General features: G+C 45.3%; 1 protein-coding gene across 4 annotated transcripts in view; it reads left to right on the forward strand.

Annotated features, from left to right (window-relative positions):
- The window catches only part of MRTFB (myocardin related transcription factor B), a 293,387-nt gene that overhangs the window by 64,272 nt on the left and 212,070 nt on the right, over positions 1-17,045 (forward strand). For 2 of the 4 annotated variants that reach the window (XM_053929333.1, XM_053929322.1), the window contains exon 1: positions 15,536-15,657. The exons of 1 other annotated variant lie outside the window; for it this stretch is intronic. The gene's annotated coding sequence lies outside the window, so the exon portion shown is untranslated. Of the gene's footprint in view, positions 1-15,535; positions 15,658-15,722; positions 16,045-17,045 lie in introns of those variants that run through there. One more of the 4 variants, XM_024571368.4, reaches the window with a different exon arrangement.

The raw sequence follows: 17,045 nt of genomic DNA on the forward strand, positions 1-17,045 counted from the left end.
AGCCAGCTGACAATTAAAGATGTATGTTGGCTGATATTTGAAAATCTGACCTGTTCCAACGGTCAACTGAGGGATGGATAGATGTGCTTCTGTACACATAAGAACAGACCAAAAGAACAGAAAGAGTGTAGGTTCAGGAATCAAACCGCTTGGGTTCACATCGACCCCCACCAGCTAGAAGCGGTCTGACCTTTGGCAAATCATTCAAACTCTCTGAATCTCAGCTTGCTCAATTGTAACATGGGGTGATATTACCCCTTACCTCACTGACTCATGAGAGATAAATGAAATAATGCCCCTCTGTTCATTAGGATGTGTGCTTGGTTGCTAATAATAAAAATCGGGTGCCAGTTTTTTGGGGGAAATGTGTTCTTTGATGCCACCTGAATAAAAGTGATATTTTTTTGTTACTAAGGAAGAAGGAAATAGATGTTGGGTAGGTTTCTGCCATGGCTGGTAACGTGTTCTCAATGTAGTACCTAATAGAGAGCAAGGAAGTACTAGAAAATGTTAGTTAGCGGTAGCAGTCTTGGTCATGCACAAAGGATCTGAAGTTTGGACGGGAATCTACGTGATTGCAGTGTAGAAAGACTGCCAGGCCCCTGGGAATCATGCAGGCAAGGCAGTTCCCATTGCTTCCCTGCACACCCCTCTGCATGACATACAGTGCATGCTTCATCGATATTTTGTTGAGTATACGAATGAATAAACACCTTTGACCCCAGTGGGCTCTAGTCCCTTTTGACTGCCCAACACATTTGAATCTCTGACCCTATAACCTCCAGCTGACCTCCAAGTGACTTTGGTTGGGCCCCAGCTGCAATGCACAGTTCTGTTCTTCCCACGGTGCACAAGAGCAAAATCTCATATTGGATTTCATTTCCAGCATTTCTTGGCCTGAACTTTGGAATATGCCAGGCTTTATGCACCCTGCCTTTGTGTGCCAGTGTCTGTCTCCCTCTCCACCCCCTGAAGGTGCTAATCCGGCAGCTCACGGTAAATGGTGTGAATTTCTCCCAACTGCCACGGTCATGTTTCTTAATCGATAGCCGGCCTTGTCAACACCACGTAAACACAGCTTCGATCTGAGAAGGAAGAAGCCATGGGATACTGCTGCAAAGCACACAGAGGAGGAGTCCTGGCTTTCATACACTTACTAGGCCATTAAGTCAACTAATAATAGCAATCCTTTGAGTAATGATTGTGCACCAGGCTCTGCTCTAAGCACTAACCCTGTGTATTGACTCATTTAATCCCTAAGTATCTTTCAAGGTGTTGTGACTGTCCCTATTTTATAGGTGAGGGAACGAGGGAACAGATTGGTTAATAGTTATTGAGTGTTATCATGAGTTAGGGTCTCGACTAAGGGGTGAAGATGTCGTAGTAAGACAGATATGAATTCCTGTCTCATGGCACTTAGAGTCTAGTGGAGGGACTTGGACAAAATACACACAGCTAACTTAACGCAGTAATTTCAAATGTGTTTTACTTAGAGCTACTTTTGACTGTAAGTACCAGATAACTCAATTGTAGTGACATTAACACTAGGGATTTATTTTACTTCCTAGAACAGCAGATGGTAAGAGATACTGGTGCTGGTTCTATGGCTCAAGAATCCAGTATCTGCATGGTCTTTCCCTCATGGCCCTAGAGTTCCTGAACAGCTCCCGCCATCACCCCTGTGATTCAGCAGGAACATGGGAGAAGGGGAAGGGACAGCACCAGCATCTCTTATTGGCCAGATCTGAGGCAGATGGCCACCTCTGCCTGGATGGTCACTAAGGAGAGATCAAACAGGACTATGGGAGAGAGGATTCCTGTATATAGGGTGGTCAGGGGGAGGTGACATTTGAACAGAGACCTGATAATAAAGGGCCAGCCAGGCAAATACTTGGGGACAAAACATTCCACACAGAGAACATAGCAAAGAGTCTCATTCAGAAACACATATGGTGAGATCTTGGAAGAGAGAGAAGTTCAGAGTGGGTAGAGCATGACAATAATGAGGAACAAGAAAAATAAAGACCAAGGAGGAATACAGGAGCTGGATCGTGCAGGGTCTTTTAGGTCCTAGAAGGAATTTGATCATCGATGTGTGACAGGAAGTTACTGCAAGCTTTTACTCAGGGGAGTGAAATAATCTGATTCGGGTCTTGAAAGGAATTATTGGGGCAGAAAAATGGCTGTAAGAGTCACGAGGCTTAAGGAGACTTAATTCTAGGCGATGGTATAGTTTTTCCAAGCTCCTTTGTCTTGGGTGTACTTTTTTCTGCTTCTCGGACCTCCCCTGCCCTCTTTTTGTTTCACAGCAGCTCCTGGAGACCTGGACTATGCCCTGCTCATCTCTGTCCCCCCAGCACCTAGCACGGAGTCAGACACCGTGGCAGCACTTGGTCAACATCACTTGAGCTGAACAGAGGCAAGCGCTCCATCCAGGGTTCCCAAACTTCAACCACTCACATTCCACTATGTTTTTTCGCCAGATCACTGGCTCTTACCCCAGTGAGTTCGCCTCCCAGGAGAGCATTTGGTAATGTCTGGAGATATTTTTGGTCATCATAACCAAAGGGAGTGCAGGGATGCTTCTGGCATTTAGTAGGTAGAGAGCAGAGATGCTGCTAAACATCCCACATCGCACGGGACAGTCCCGCACAGCACAGGATGATCTGCCCCCAAATGCCCACAGTGTAGAGGCTGAGAGGACCTGGACTAGATCTACACACCTGTTCTATTATTGCCTGAATATTTCTCTTTAAACTAACTCATTTTTTAAATTTAAAAAATTTTACAAAAGCTGTATATTGCTACCATAAGACACTAATGTCACTTGCCATAAATGGAAGATAATTGGAAAGATAAATACTCAGAAAACAAAAGCCAATTACATTCTAGCTACATACTGTGCCTAGTTTAAACCTCTGAGTTTATCTTTGTTAAAAAGGGAGTTTGGTCACTGACATGAAAGACTAAGAAAGACCGAGGAACTGTTTCAGATTAAATCAGAGTGGAGAGAAATGACAGATAAATGCAATAGAATTCTGAATTGGATCTGGGATCAGAAAAACTCTGAAATGACTTCATTGGGACAATTGGCAAGCTTTGACTGTTAGATACCGCATATTAGATACTGGCATGGTACCAACATGAAATCTTCTGAATTTAGTAACAATATTATGGCTGTGTAAGGAAATGGCTTATTCTTGGGAGATTTATGGAGTATTTAGGAATAAAAGGTCATAACATTGACCAACTTATTCTGAAGTGCTTTTTAAAAAGTGTGTGTGTTTATATGTACGTATGTGTATATATTTTGTCTACATGCACATGCGTGTATATACAGACACACTTATTCACATACACAGACACAACACATACATATACGCACACAGAAAGCAAATGTGGCAAAAATGTAAACAGTTGGTGAATCTAGGTAAAGAGTATGAGAGTTTATTATGAGAGTTTATTCTTGCAACTTTAATGTTTTTTAATTAAAAGCAAGAAACCAGACAAAAGATTTCTCCTGAATGTATCTCTCATATCACAAAAGCCTTGACTTGTTTAAAAGCTCAGGAGGGCGTCTATACTAGTTTCTAATGAGTTGGATTCTTCATATTTTACTCCCAAAATAGTTAGCAAAAATTAAGATGTCTACTAAATGGAAAAATATCTTCCATGCCATCACATTTATGTGGATAAGACAGCCAGATGAACTCACGGATGACTCTAGAATTATTTTGTCAGAGTGCGCTATTGTGGTAACATCACACAACTGCGGAGCCGTGGTTACGTAAGGCCATGACAATATATTCTAGGCAGTGTGCCTGAGGCTGCGATGCTCTCGATTGATAATAAAGGAAAAAAATGTTTTCTTTAAAAAAAGATTAGCAAGTGCTCGGGAGGTATTACAGATAGAGTAGCATCAACAAGAGACTTTCTCAGCAGAAGGACTGAAAGCAAATTGAAAGAGGGATAATTTTCTCACTCTGTGATTCATAGTTTATAGCCAGGGGTCAGTCCACCCAGGAAGATCAGTCATGGCTGTTTCTCTTCAGTCTTATGCAAGTCCTAGCCATAAGACTCAGTTTTCTCAGCTGCAAAAAGGAGATAATATACCAGAAGCCAGGTGGCAGTTTGGGGGCAGGCCTTCCTGCCCTTTGAAGTCTGTAGATAATACTAACCTGACTTGCTGCTCCCACCCGCATTCCAAGTCCTGGGGAAATTCCAATGTCCTTGCAAAGATGTCATCTAATTCCTGGAGCTTTACATTCTCACCGTCACCTGGGCCTTGACTTCCTCCTGTCCCTGCCCCCTTCTCTTTCTTCCTCTGGCTCTTGTGGCAATTCACTTGTCTTCACTCTGCAGGCATTGAGTCCCCTGCTGTGATTTCCAACACACACAAAGACACGCACAAACACGCCCAGACACAGACGGGCAGACACACACAAACTCACAATCAGAAGCACATAGAAACAAAGACACACCCAAGCATAGACAGCCACAACGGTGCACGCAGACTCAGAACCATTTACAGATGCATATGTAGACTCACACAGACACACATGCAGACACACACAGAGACATGTGCGCACACACGTGCACAGACACCACAGACACTTACACGTAGACACACATATAGACACACGGGCACTGCATATCTGAGTGTGTGGTAGACTTTACAAGTGTCTGGGGGTCTGGAAGGAGTTTTCAGTGCAAACAACTTATAAGTGAGTGTTAGGTATCTTCCTTCAAGGTCTTCTGAGTATCTTTCCCTTCCTCCCTTTCTTTTACTCTCCCCACCCCAAATATTCTTCTCCACTTTCTTCTTATCAGAACTCATTTCTTCTAAACTAATTTCAAACTCTGCTCTGGATGCTGCCTTGCATTTCTCCTCTCTCATCAGTGTGCTCTGCCTTCCAGTCTGGTCTCTTCTTCTCTCATCGGGTTCGCCAGGGGAAAAGAGCAGCATGGAGATTAAGTTACCCGCTGCTATGAATTATGCCACACACCCTTACACCACCTTAAAATACTGGCCTGGTGTCTTAGTCCATTTCAGGTTACCACAAAAATACCATAGAGTATGTGGCTTAAACAACAAACGTTGATTTCTCACAGTTCTGGAAGTTGGGAGTCCAAGATTCGGTTGCCAGTGACAGCCTGCTTCTTAGTTCACAGTGAGTAGATGGCTGTCTACTCACTGTGTCCACCTATGGCAGAATGGGGTGAGAGAGCTCTCTGGGAAGGCACTAATCCCATTCATAAGGGCTCCACCCTCCTGGCCTAATCACCTCTCAAAGTCTCAGATCCAAATACCACCACATTAAATACTAGGTTTCAACATATGAATTTCTTTGAGGGGGTGGGGGACATAAACATTAGGAACATTACACAAGTACACTCGATTTTGTTATTACCATCAGAAGGCATTTGTATGGGTAGTGGTACTGACTGGTTCATGCACCCCTCCCTGGTAGGGAGGACCACGTGAAATATGGTGGTCGTGGATGCGGTGGTGGTGGTGGCGTATGCTGTGGATTTAGGATTCTATTCCGAGTCAGCATATGGCCTAGTGATCGTGGGGATTTGTGCCACATCTCTTCAATCACACTGAACCCCTTCCTGGCTCAGGGCTTTGCACATGTGGTTCCCTCTGCTTGGGGTCCCTCTGCCATTCTTTATAGGTCAGCTCCTTCTCATTCTTTGCACCTCAACCTTGCTGTCATCACTTTAGAAATACTTTCCCAGGTCACTTCACCAATTTCCTTCAAGGCATTTGTCATGGCTCCCAATTATTTTATTTATTTTTTGTACTTCATGTTTGGTCTGTTCTCCTCCGGTAGACAGTAAGCTCTCTGAGCACAGGAACCATGTGTTATATTTACCATTATATCCCCAGGGCCCAGTGCAGAAATTAATGAGCATGAGTGTTAGTTGTTGAATGAAACTCCCCCTTATATTCCTCCCCCAAGAACTGGATAGATAGCTCTTAAGGGCCCTATATTTTATACCAGTTTTTTAAATCAAATTATTGGGGTAACAATGATTAATAATTATACTAGTTTGGGAATGGATGTTTTCCAGGTTGCTCCTAGAAAATCCTATCAGCAATAACTAGGAAAATTCAGCACCACATTTTAAAAACTTTTTATTCTGAAATGATTTTAGACATACAGAAAAGTTGCAAACACAGCAGAGTATTTCCATATACTCTTTACCCAGTATCTCCTAATGTTGCTGTCTTTTATCACTATAGTACAGTTATCAAGACAAGTAAAATTAACATAGATACATTAACTAACCTATGGACTTTATTCAGATTTCACCAGTGTTTTCCTCTGGTGTTCTTTTCTGTGCAGGGTCCCACGTTGCATGTAGTCATCATGTCTCCTTGGTCTCCTCCAGCCTGTGACAATTCCTCAGTCTCTCCTTGTTCTTCATGACATTGGCACTTAAAAAAATACTGGCAGGGTTGGTTTTGTCTGATGTTTTCTTATGATGAGACAGGGGGTCTGGGAAAGGGTACCACAAAGATGAAGTGCCCTTCTCAATAAATTGTATCAGAGGATCATGACAACATGACTTATTACTAGTGACATTAAACTCAATCACTGGATTAATGTGGTATCTGTAATTAATATGGAATTATGGGTATTTATTTTATTCTATGGCTTGTAATCCAACACTATCTTTATTTTGTTAGCTCAAATTATTCCAGTTTTGGCCATTGGCAACTCTTTAACTTTAACTCCTATATCTTTTCAAAAAGCCTCCGACTTTTTTAAAAAGTACTTTCCTATTTTCTGGTATTCAATTTACTATTTTCTGGTTCCAGGTCCATCTTGTATTTTTCCTGCCCCAGCTCTGTAATCAACTACTTCTCTAAGGAGCCCTGGTTCCTTTTATTGGAGAATGGTGTTTAGAAACCAAGATCTGGGTTGCAAGTGTGCTCATTGCTACTGGGGAATCCTTGCTTCTAGGCCCTCTCAGTGTTTAGAACTTGAAAACACATTGCGTGTACCAATCCATGCATTCACACACATCTAGTATATTTATATCCATATCTATCTCCATATATATTTAAGAAAACTTTCTTTTTTCACACCAAATACTACTGATTTCAATTTATCAGATAGGATCATTCTTGCCTCCCTCCTTATCTATAACTCTTTTTTTTTTTTAATTGAAAGGCTGATCTTCAAATCTTGAGAAATTGTAAACAATGTTTCCATTTCATCCCTCTTCTCGTCCTTTTTCCCCTGGAAATGGCTGACGTGAGAACACAACATTAGTCGATATTGCTGTCAAAAGCTAGACAAAAGAGAACCTAGCAGATTGCATGGTCTTCCTTAACGCAAAAAGCACTAGTTACACACTTTATATTTTGTCTGCAGTGGGGTTCATGAGGGTCAGCCCAAGCTCTGGAATGTGAGCTCATTGTTCCAGCCAAATGAGTCAGTTGAGATGGGAATGCAAATTTATTTGAGCAGTTGTGTATTAACACAGTTTGGGGGGAAAAACTTTGCCTGTTTTCTGCTCTAGCCCCCTGGAGGAAACTCACCCAGTGGTCCTCTTACCTGACTACTGTCTTTGATCGTGGAAAAGCCCCTTGCCTCTTGTTGGCTGCCTTATTTCCTCATTGATTTCCACTCCCTCCCCTCTCAATATACATGCTGTTCTCTTTCCCTGTAATTTCCCATCTTTATTTCCCTTTTTACAGACTCTGTGAATTTTCACCAAAAAGCAGGTCTTAGCAGAAACCTTTCATGGTTGAGGCTTCAGACTCTTTTTAATCAGAAAAACTAAGTATATATTTTCCTTTATTTTGTTGTCTGAGGTTTGGTTCCCAGTTCCTGGGGGAGTTTTCTGTTCTTCCGTCCTTTCATAACAGCTTGGAGTTGTTCAGCATGAAACCTCAAGGAATGCTTTACTGAAAACCCAAATTTCGCCCACCACGCTCCGGATATGTGAAAGATAAGTTAGGAAGGGCAAGAGTTGCTCACTCTGATGGCATACGGAACACTTACTATTTGAAACTCAAAAGCCTGACTCTTTTAGCTCCCCCTGGGAAGAAAGAAATAAGCTCGTTCCAGGTATTATTCCTTTTAGTGTTATCAATGACTCCAGAAGCTCACAGGCCTGTTTGACTGGGATCCTGCCACTCCCATGGCCAGGGGTGGGGGCCACCTTTGAAGTGGCCTGGGCTGACCAGAAATGAACTCAGAATACCCTGGAGTGAGATGATATCAAGTTACTGGAGGGGGAATCTCAGGAGAGCCCATATTTTCTTAGTTGTATCCAGGAAGCTGGATGGAAAGGTCTTGGCAGACACAATCCTCCTGAGGAGCCAACTGGGCAGCTTCCTGGGGGCACTGGGGGCATTAAATCATTGTGGGCACTGAACCATCAGTGAGGCATTGAAGAACTCATTTCAAGAATTCCAAGAATACTATCCTTTCTTGGAAGGAATGCTTAGCAAAGTCACCTAGGGCTGGCGGAAAGGGAGGGAGAATGTGGTGAGTAATAATGATAGCTATGGGACCTGCTAAGTGGTGGCAGTGGCAATAATAGTAAGAAGTAGACAATGATGACAATGATAAGAGCTGGAATTTAAGGGGGCTGGAATTTAATTCATTTCTTCCTTATGAGCCAGGCAGTATGCGTAAATTTACTGTACACATTATTTCTCACTGAAGTCTCGTGACGATTGTGTGAGGCAGGAACTGTCATTCATCCCATTTTACATCTAAGAAACTGAGGTTTGGAAGGGATTAAGTATGGTGCTTGGAGTCACAAAGCTACAAAGTGATGAGACTGAATTAAAATCCTGAACCTGTTTTCTGAATTACTTCGCTACATGGTCTTGGGAGGGTTTGTCTTGTAAGCTGTGGGCCTTTGGCTTTGCTGAGCTAGTTGGTTTTCAGGTAGCTGTGACTGATGCTTTCATAAGTGCCCATGATACTAGTTAGATGGTCCAGAGAAAGGAACCCAAGGCCCTGCCCTCCACAGGGCAGCAGCATAGATGGAGATATATGCAAGGCCATTTGCAGGACCATAGTGTGGGGGATGGTCACAGAACCAAGGATTGGGTCATCAAAGGGAGTCCAAGGATTTAGCCGGTGTTAGGAGGCAGAGTTGTAGGAATGGAGGAAGGTACACTAAGCAGAGCGGCCAGCATGAGCCAAAGCGTGGAGGTATAAAATAACAAGGTATGGCCCTAGAATGAGTGGCTGGTTGATAGGGCTGGAAGATAAGGTTGTAGGTGAAGGGGGAGACAAGAGCTATACCTGGAAGGATAAGCAGGAGCCTTGTGTGAATCAGCTAAGCCCAGTGTTTAAGAACATGGGCTCTAGATACAGAAGGGCCTGGGGGTGAATTCCACTATAGCCACGTACTAGCTATGTGACCATGGGCTGTCTTTTCAGAACTTTGCTGAGTTTCCATTTTCATATTTGGGAAACAGAGACAAATGATACTGTGTATGCTAGGATGAGGAACTGGAGGCTCAAAGAGCCTAAGTACCTGGTCTTGGTTCACAGAGTTGAGTAATGAGTTTGCCAGAATTCAGGTCTACTTTCTATCACACATACGACTTTACAGTTTACAAAGCTCCGCTATATTCTCTTCACAGATTTCAGATCACTTAACCAGGTTTGAATTGTCATTCTTCTCTCTCTGCACATGTTGTTCCCAGCCTATGTAGCCCTCAAGGATAGGGACCTTGTCCTACTCTACAATCACATGGTGGGCCAATACGGTTAAGCTCCGGTCTCAGGCTTGCCAGTATATCAGAAGTCCCCAAACTGCAGGGGTCTGGGACCATCCAGGCATATTGAACCTGAATCTTCAGGACTGCAGCCTGAACTTTCTCTCTTGTCCAGCTGGGGTTTTGAATCATAGCAGAAAAGTGTTCCTTGAGTGAATAAATGAGCGAATCACCATACTGTATGTATTAATAGGGATAGGCTAGTAGGTGCCATGACAACGAACAATCCCCAACTCTTAGTGGTTTAAAACAACAAAGGTTTGGAGGTTTTGGTCATATTACGTTCACAGTGGATTGGCTGTGGACTCTGTTCAACAGAGCAGCAGCCCAGAAGTAACACATACTTCCTTCATTTGCACTCCTTGGCTAGGACTGGTTACATGACCCCACCCAAGTGGACTAGGAAGTGCAATCCTCAATGTGCCCAGAAGGCAGGAAACCAGAAGTCATGGGCAAACAGCACGAATGACTGCCAGACTTTATGGAGCTAGTGTCGTAAACTTCATTTTTACATCAAAGTGAGACTAAGAAGCTTGCTCAAGGCCAGATAGCTAATATGGAGTTGGATTTGAGCTCTTTTTCTATTGTTTTTCCTGGCTAAAGCTCATAATTTTTTTTTTTTAATGTAAGGAGGCTAAATGGTGTATGGCATCAAATTAGTGGCTAAAAGCTTGGAATCTGGATTGCCTCCAGACCTTCAGCTCTGCCACTTACCAGATGTGTGAGCTGAGCAAGTAACAGAAGCATATCGTGCCCATCAAAGAAATGGTCGCAAGATGGGAAAGGCTAAGGAAGGATAAGTTTTCTTTCTTTCTTTTTTTTTAAAGATTTTATTTATTTATTTTTAGAGAGAGGAGAGTGGAGGGAGAAAGAGAGGGGGAGAAACATCTATTGATTACCTCTCACATGCGCCCTGGCTGCAGACCGGGCCATAACTCAGACATGTGCAGGAATTGAACTGACGGACTTTTGTTTTGTGCGATGACGCCCAACTAACTGAGCCACACTGGTCAGGGCAGGATGTGTTTTCTTGAAAGCAGTGTTTCAAGTCAGGCAGCGCTTACTTGCGTGGTATTGATATTGGGTGAGAGTGTGTGTGTGGGAGGGGATGAGGTTAGATGTAAATGATTGCCTAGGATTTGGGGTGACTCCTGACACAGCCAGGGAAGATACATGCCTGTTCTTCATAAGTTGCTCCCTGGCTCCCTGCACCAGTATGAGTGTTTGGACTGCAAGGAACAGAGAAGCCAACTCAAGTTGATTAACCACAGCATTAGCTCAGGGACATCCAGGGCCTTGTAGGTCCAGAGTCAGTCCAGCAGCTTGCTGATGTAGTTAAGGACCCAGGATCTTTTGGTGTCTCTGCTGTTCTCTGTGCTCGCAGGCCCCATCTTATCCCACAGTTGCAGAGAGAGCCATTGGTGGTAGCTGAGGTCCATGTTAGGCAGAGAGAGTGAGCTGGCTTTCCCAGGCTCTCTGTTACAGCAGAAAATCTTCCCCAGGCCACTAATCTTAGCAAACCTCTCTCCAAGTCTCATTGGCTCCAATTGGCTTTGGCCTCTGAGGGGTCAGCATTCTTGGTGGAAATGCTAGCTGGTTTAGGCAGAAAGGGGAATGTAATATAGGATGTTGGGTATCCCACAGAATCATCGTGAAGGCTGGAGAAAGGAACTTGAGGCTAAGCTTCTAGGAAAAATGCCCCAAACCACACTGCAGGCCTGGCCCCGTGAGCTAGCTGCCATCAGCACTGGTGCAGCTTCTCCATTGGGAGATCCACTCTGTAACCACCATCCCCAAAGCTGACTGCTTTGGCTGCTGGTCACTCAACAGAAGACAGCTCATGACCACATTCAGTCTCACGTGGTGCGTGTGGTTGGTGGAGCCGATGTCATTTTCCTTCTCCTAGTTGGAAAGGAGGCAGGACATTTGCAGCTGGGTTTCTGCTTTGGGGTGCTGGGACTTTATAATGTTCGATTTCCTCAAATACAGATCAGCTAGAGATATGACAGCTGTGTCATCCTTGACCAAGCACTGGTGGGACAGAGGTGGTAGGAGTCCAAAATGAGCTTGATTGGCCAGAATGGGTATGCGGGGACCAATGGTATTTCTCATGACATTCTTCTGCCTCCAGTTGGGTTCTCTCCTCTCTTCCCATGTGCTCGGGGTGCATACATGTCTGAGATGCCTCTGGAGGCCCTGTCATCCTCCTGTCTTCCCAGCTGCCAACACTTACGTTCTCCTTGTCAATCCATGCCATCCCTATCTCGGGAATGTTCTCCCCTCTCCTCCTTGCCTAGTTCACTCTAATGCATCCTTCAGAACTTAATTCAAACAGGTTATTTCCTACCCTTCCACCCAGACTTTTTTTCGGCAGTTGGGGGGGAGTCATTTGCTCTTCTTTCTCATTCTATTTACCACATAACATTTCAACACTTTATTGGTTCAATTATTTAATTAGCACCTCTCTCTCCTTCCAGGACATAATGTGATGACAGCCTGGACGATGGTCTGTCTTACTCAAAGCTACTCACACAGCAACTGGCACTTAAGTAAGTGCTTAATATGTTTTTAATGAACAAATGAGCATTAAATGAACCCATTTTAGGGATTTATAAAATTCCTCTTGGATCAAAAGATATTTCAATAGTGCTTCTTGGGAACTGTACCTCAAGCCTTTAGAGGTGTGCGTATTAGAATCACCCGGTTGTTTTGTTTTGTTCTCAAACTACAGTGGATCCTCAGTAGATCCTGTTGTGTCCACCCCATCCACGGTGAGGATCACTTCCACAGTGCGACACTGCCATTGGTGGGAACGTGTGGTGTGCCTTTTGTCGGGGTAGAAACTTTACTTTGGGGTACCATGGCCTGAGAGTGGTGGCAGCTTCAGTTCCTATTAAAGCCTTCCCCCCAATCATGATATTACTGTAGTTATATTAACCCTCAGCCTTGTCAAAAGTCTCTTAAAAGTTTCAACGTTTTTTTTGTTGTTGTTGTTTTTGCCAACAACTTAAACATATTTGGGTGACTTTTCCCATACAACAGGAGCCTTTTATAAAACTAACGGAGGTCTCGCAGGGAACTGAGAAAAGCTTCAAAAGAGTCTAGTCTCTTTCCACTCTCAGGGGGAAGTACAGGGGTAATTTTGTCCATTCAAGAGCATTTATTTTTTCCAGTAGGCTAGAAACAAATTTTATCCCTATGCCTGGGCAGATAAGGTTGCATCCCTACAAAATGATTTGGAGTTTACATTGAGGGATGGGGAAAGAGTAACATATCACAGACATCTCTGTGATAATCACAGCTATAATTTATTGAGAGCTTAATTGGTGTGAGGCACTTTAGTGCATGCTTCACAAATATTAACTCGGTTAATCCTCCCAACAACCCATTTATATCCTTATTTTAGATGAGAATATTGAGGTATGGTCCACCCAGAGAAAAATACACAGTATCTTAGACTCATGGGATTTTTAGGCTTTCAGTTTCACGAAGACACAGACTTTTGGGAGCAGGGAAGAATCTTGTTGGCTACTGAGGTCAGAGTATGTGGTTTTGGTAGACTATCCTGGGGTAGAACCCCAGCCCTCCCACTTACCAACTGTGTAACCTTGCCAAGTTTTCTCCCTCTCAGTTCCTTGATTTTCTTAACTTTAAAATGGGTACAATCATAGCTTCCACATGGTATTGCTGGGAGGACTAAATGAATGGATAGCACCTGGAGTAGTATTTGACACCTTGCTGCTGCCATCACATGTGACTTTCTTTCTTCTCTCACTTCCTCCACCGGATGGTTCGAGTGATGCTGGCACATGGAGGGACACCTATGACCTTTGAGAGTGGCATTGTTTCTGGAGGGAGTGGACAGGCTTGGAGGGTGGGCAGGCCAACATTTGCTGACATTGATGTGACTTTCAGGAGGGCTGAGTAAGGTTCTGATGCATGGTGAAGGGTTGGCTAGAACCTGCAAAGCTCTTAATTTTATAACAGCTTGTTGGCCCAGACCAACTAGCTCAGGTTAGTTCATGGGACCTGAGTGCAAGGCAGTACTTGGCTCTGAACTCAGACCCAGGTTCAAATCCAGTCTCAATACAGAACCTTAGGCCAGTTTCTTTATCTCCCTAAGTCTCCATTTTCCTCTGAATTAACTTGGAAGACTATTGGTAGTGACCTTGAAATGCCCTCAATAAATGCTAGCCCTTCTTTATTATTATTATTTAATCCTCACCCAGGGACACGCTTATTGATTTTAGAGAGAAAGGAAGGGAGATAGAGGGAAACATCGATTGGTTGCCTCCTATATGTACCCCAACCAGGGACTGAACCCGCAATCTAGGTGTGTGCCCTGACTGGGGATTGAACCCACAAACTTTCGGTGCACGGGATGACACTCCAACCAACTGAGCCACCCAACCAGGGTTACCCCTTTTCTTTAGAAACAATTAGAGTAGTAGAGTAGTTTAGAAACAAAGAGTAGTCCCCCTTTATTTCCAAGAAATATGTTTCAAGCCCCCCAGTGGATGCCTGATACCTCAGATAGTATGGAACTCTAGATATACTATGTTTTTTCTACACATATCGCCGTATGAAGAAACGGTTACTTGAACACAAGCACTATGACCCTGAGGCAGTTGGTGAGATAATGGAGGCAGCTACTAAGTGACTAACAGAAGCGGAGAATATATAGATAGCATGGATGTCCTGGACAGAGGGATGATTCATGCCCTGGTCGGGACAGAATGCGAAGGCTCCGGATTTCATCACACTACTCAGAACGGCCGCAATTTAAAACTTATGAATTGTTTATTTCTGGAATTTTCCATTTAATATTTTCGGACTGTGGTTGACCACGGGTAACTGAAACTGCAGTGAGTGAAACCCTGGATAAGGGGAAACTACCGCTTATAATGTTAAGATTTTACCCTTTAGAAAAAGTCACATGGTTCTCTGTGCCCCTAATATGTACATTTTGTTTCTATGTCCTGTGTCCCATAGAACTACTATGCTACCATCATCAAAACACCATCAGTCTGAAGAGGTAGAACAGAATATATTCACATAGTTTTCAGAGCCACGTAAAGGGTCTGGAACAGGGAGGCCTTAAGAAGGTCGTGTAACGTGGGAGAAGTATTTTCTGACAAGCAGCTCCAAAAAACCCCAGAGGGACTGTAGAAACTAACCTCCCAGGAGGGCCTCCTCTCACCTCGGTGGACCTTAGGAGGGAAATAAAGACTGGTGCTGAGATTGGTCTCCCTCAGCGAGAGTTGGGGCAGGGGCAGGGCCTGGGGTGGGGGTGGGGGGTTTTCACAGAGCGGGAAAAATGGGGCTTTAACTTGGGAATCAGACAACCCCGGACGCCAATTCCTAGCAGTGTGTCCTGGAGATAGTGACTTAACCTTGTCAAGCTTCTGTTGCTTCCTCTCTGGAATGGGGAGTATAGTAATATTCACCTCTGGGGGCTATAGTGACTACCCGAGGGGAGTGGTAAAAGTACCCGTTGCACAGTCTGCATTGCCAGACCGGCTGGTGGGATTATTGTCGCTAAGGTCAGAGTCTGCGACGACTCTCAGGTCCAGGACTCAGGGCGTGCGCATGCGCGCGCGTACTGGCCGGCCAGGTGAGAGGGGGGCGGCTGTCTCGCACCTGGCTTTTAACCCTTCACGGTCAAAGAAGCGAGCTAGATGGATGCAGCGAGGGGAACGCAGAACCCTGAGCGCCGCTAGGCCTGACGCCGAAACTAGGGCTGCTTACAGAGAGCGCGCCGAGTCGATTCCCGGCCGGCCGGGGTCCGCAAGCGCCGCGGGAGGGCGGGGGTGCGCCGAGGGGAGCGAAGTCTCGCGAGATCCCGCGCGGCGGCGGCGGTGGCGGCGGCGACGGCAGCAGCTGCAGCGGCCGGGGAGGTGAGCTGCGGGCCACGGCGGCGGCCGTTGGGGGCAGAGGAGGGGGTGAGAGCGGCGCAGACCAAAGGCCGGTCGGGGGAGCGGGCGGGGCGGCGGCCGGCGTCCTGGGCGGCCGTCCCAGCTCGCCCCGCGCCTGCAGCGGAGCCACCCGGTCCGCCCCATCCCGGGACCCGCGCGGACGGGGCGGGGCGGCCGGGCCGGGGCTTCCAGGGCCGGTCCTCCCGCCGGAGGTGCCTTCGCTCTGGTGCGACGCCGGGGGCCCGCCTCAGTTTCCTCCGGCGGCGGGACGGCTCCGAGGTCGTGATGCTGCTGGCAGGGGCAACACCATTTGAGCCTATACTGTACGCTGGGCACTTGCGAGGTTCCACTGCAGTGCCGCTCGGAGAGGTGAAGCGCCCTGCCCGAAGTTCACACTGCTGGGAAGGGCCGGAATGGGGGTTCAAAAGCAGGCACATTGACTCCCGCGCCCACTCTCGTGCTTGCCTCCCACCCTTCTCCCCACCCCCACTCGCAGAGCTTTAAGGCTCTAGTTCTGCTCCTCGGGTCCTCACTGGGCTGCAGAGGGTGTGTCTGGAAGTCCCTCCCCGCCCCAGCGTTGAATGCAGCGTGGTATATGGATTGTTGGGAGACGGTCCTTGGCTTTTGTCGAATTCCCCAAAGGGTCCTTGATCCCGAAATGGTTAAGAACTCTTGTTCGGCTCTGAGAGAGAGCAGAAGTGGACTTAGAGTAGCCGTGTGCTAGGTGTGGGGTGTCAGGTCGAATGGAACTGGAATATTGGGGCCCTGGGCTTCCTTACTTAGGGGAAGGAAACTTTTAAGTTTGATTTTTGTTAAGCATGTGATTGCACTCTTTGGAGCAGTGGTGCTCAAACTTGTCAGAACTAAGGCCCTTTCCCTTTGCAGCAAACGTTTATAAAAAAAAATCCCGCTTTACTGCCCTGAAATGAAATTTATCACGAAATACACATAATCAATACGATGCTCCAGATTAAATGCAAGGGAGAATAAATGGAGAACAATGTATGACATGCATTGTGGCGCATACTGTGGGAGAAGAGAGCACGTGCCTGGGTGCTTGCACCTGCTTCAAATGAATGCACTTGGATTAAAGAGTGATAAAAATATTAGGAGGTATTTCTAACAAGAAAAAGAAGGGCCAGAGATATGGATGGACACTGTGTGTGAGTGTGTGTGGGGGAAACACCTAAGTGTTGGGGTAACCTGTTTACGATAATAAACAGCTTACATTAAATTAGAGATAAAATGGCAAGATGTCAAGATAAAAATTACACTCATTTCAATTAACACATAAATAATATTAATATAACCCCTCCGTGGATGCCATATTTTCAAATTACATTGTACAGCACCTTTTGTATCGCAAGGTT

Source organism: Desmodus rotundus, chromosome 1 (genome assembly GCF_022682495.2).
Source record: "Desmodus rotundus isolate HL8 chromosome 1, HLdesRot8A.1, whole genome shotgun sequence".
NCBI classification, from domain to species: domain Eukaryota; kingdom Metazoa; phylum Chordata; class Mammalia; order Chiroptera; family Phyllostomidae; genus Desmodus; species Desmodus rotundus.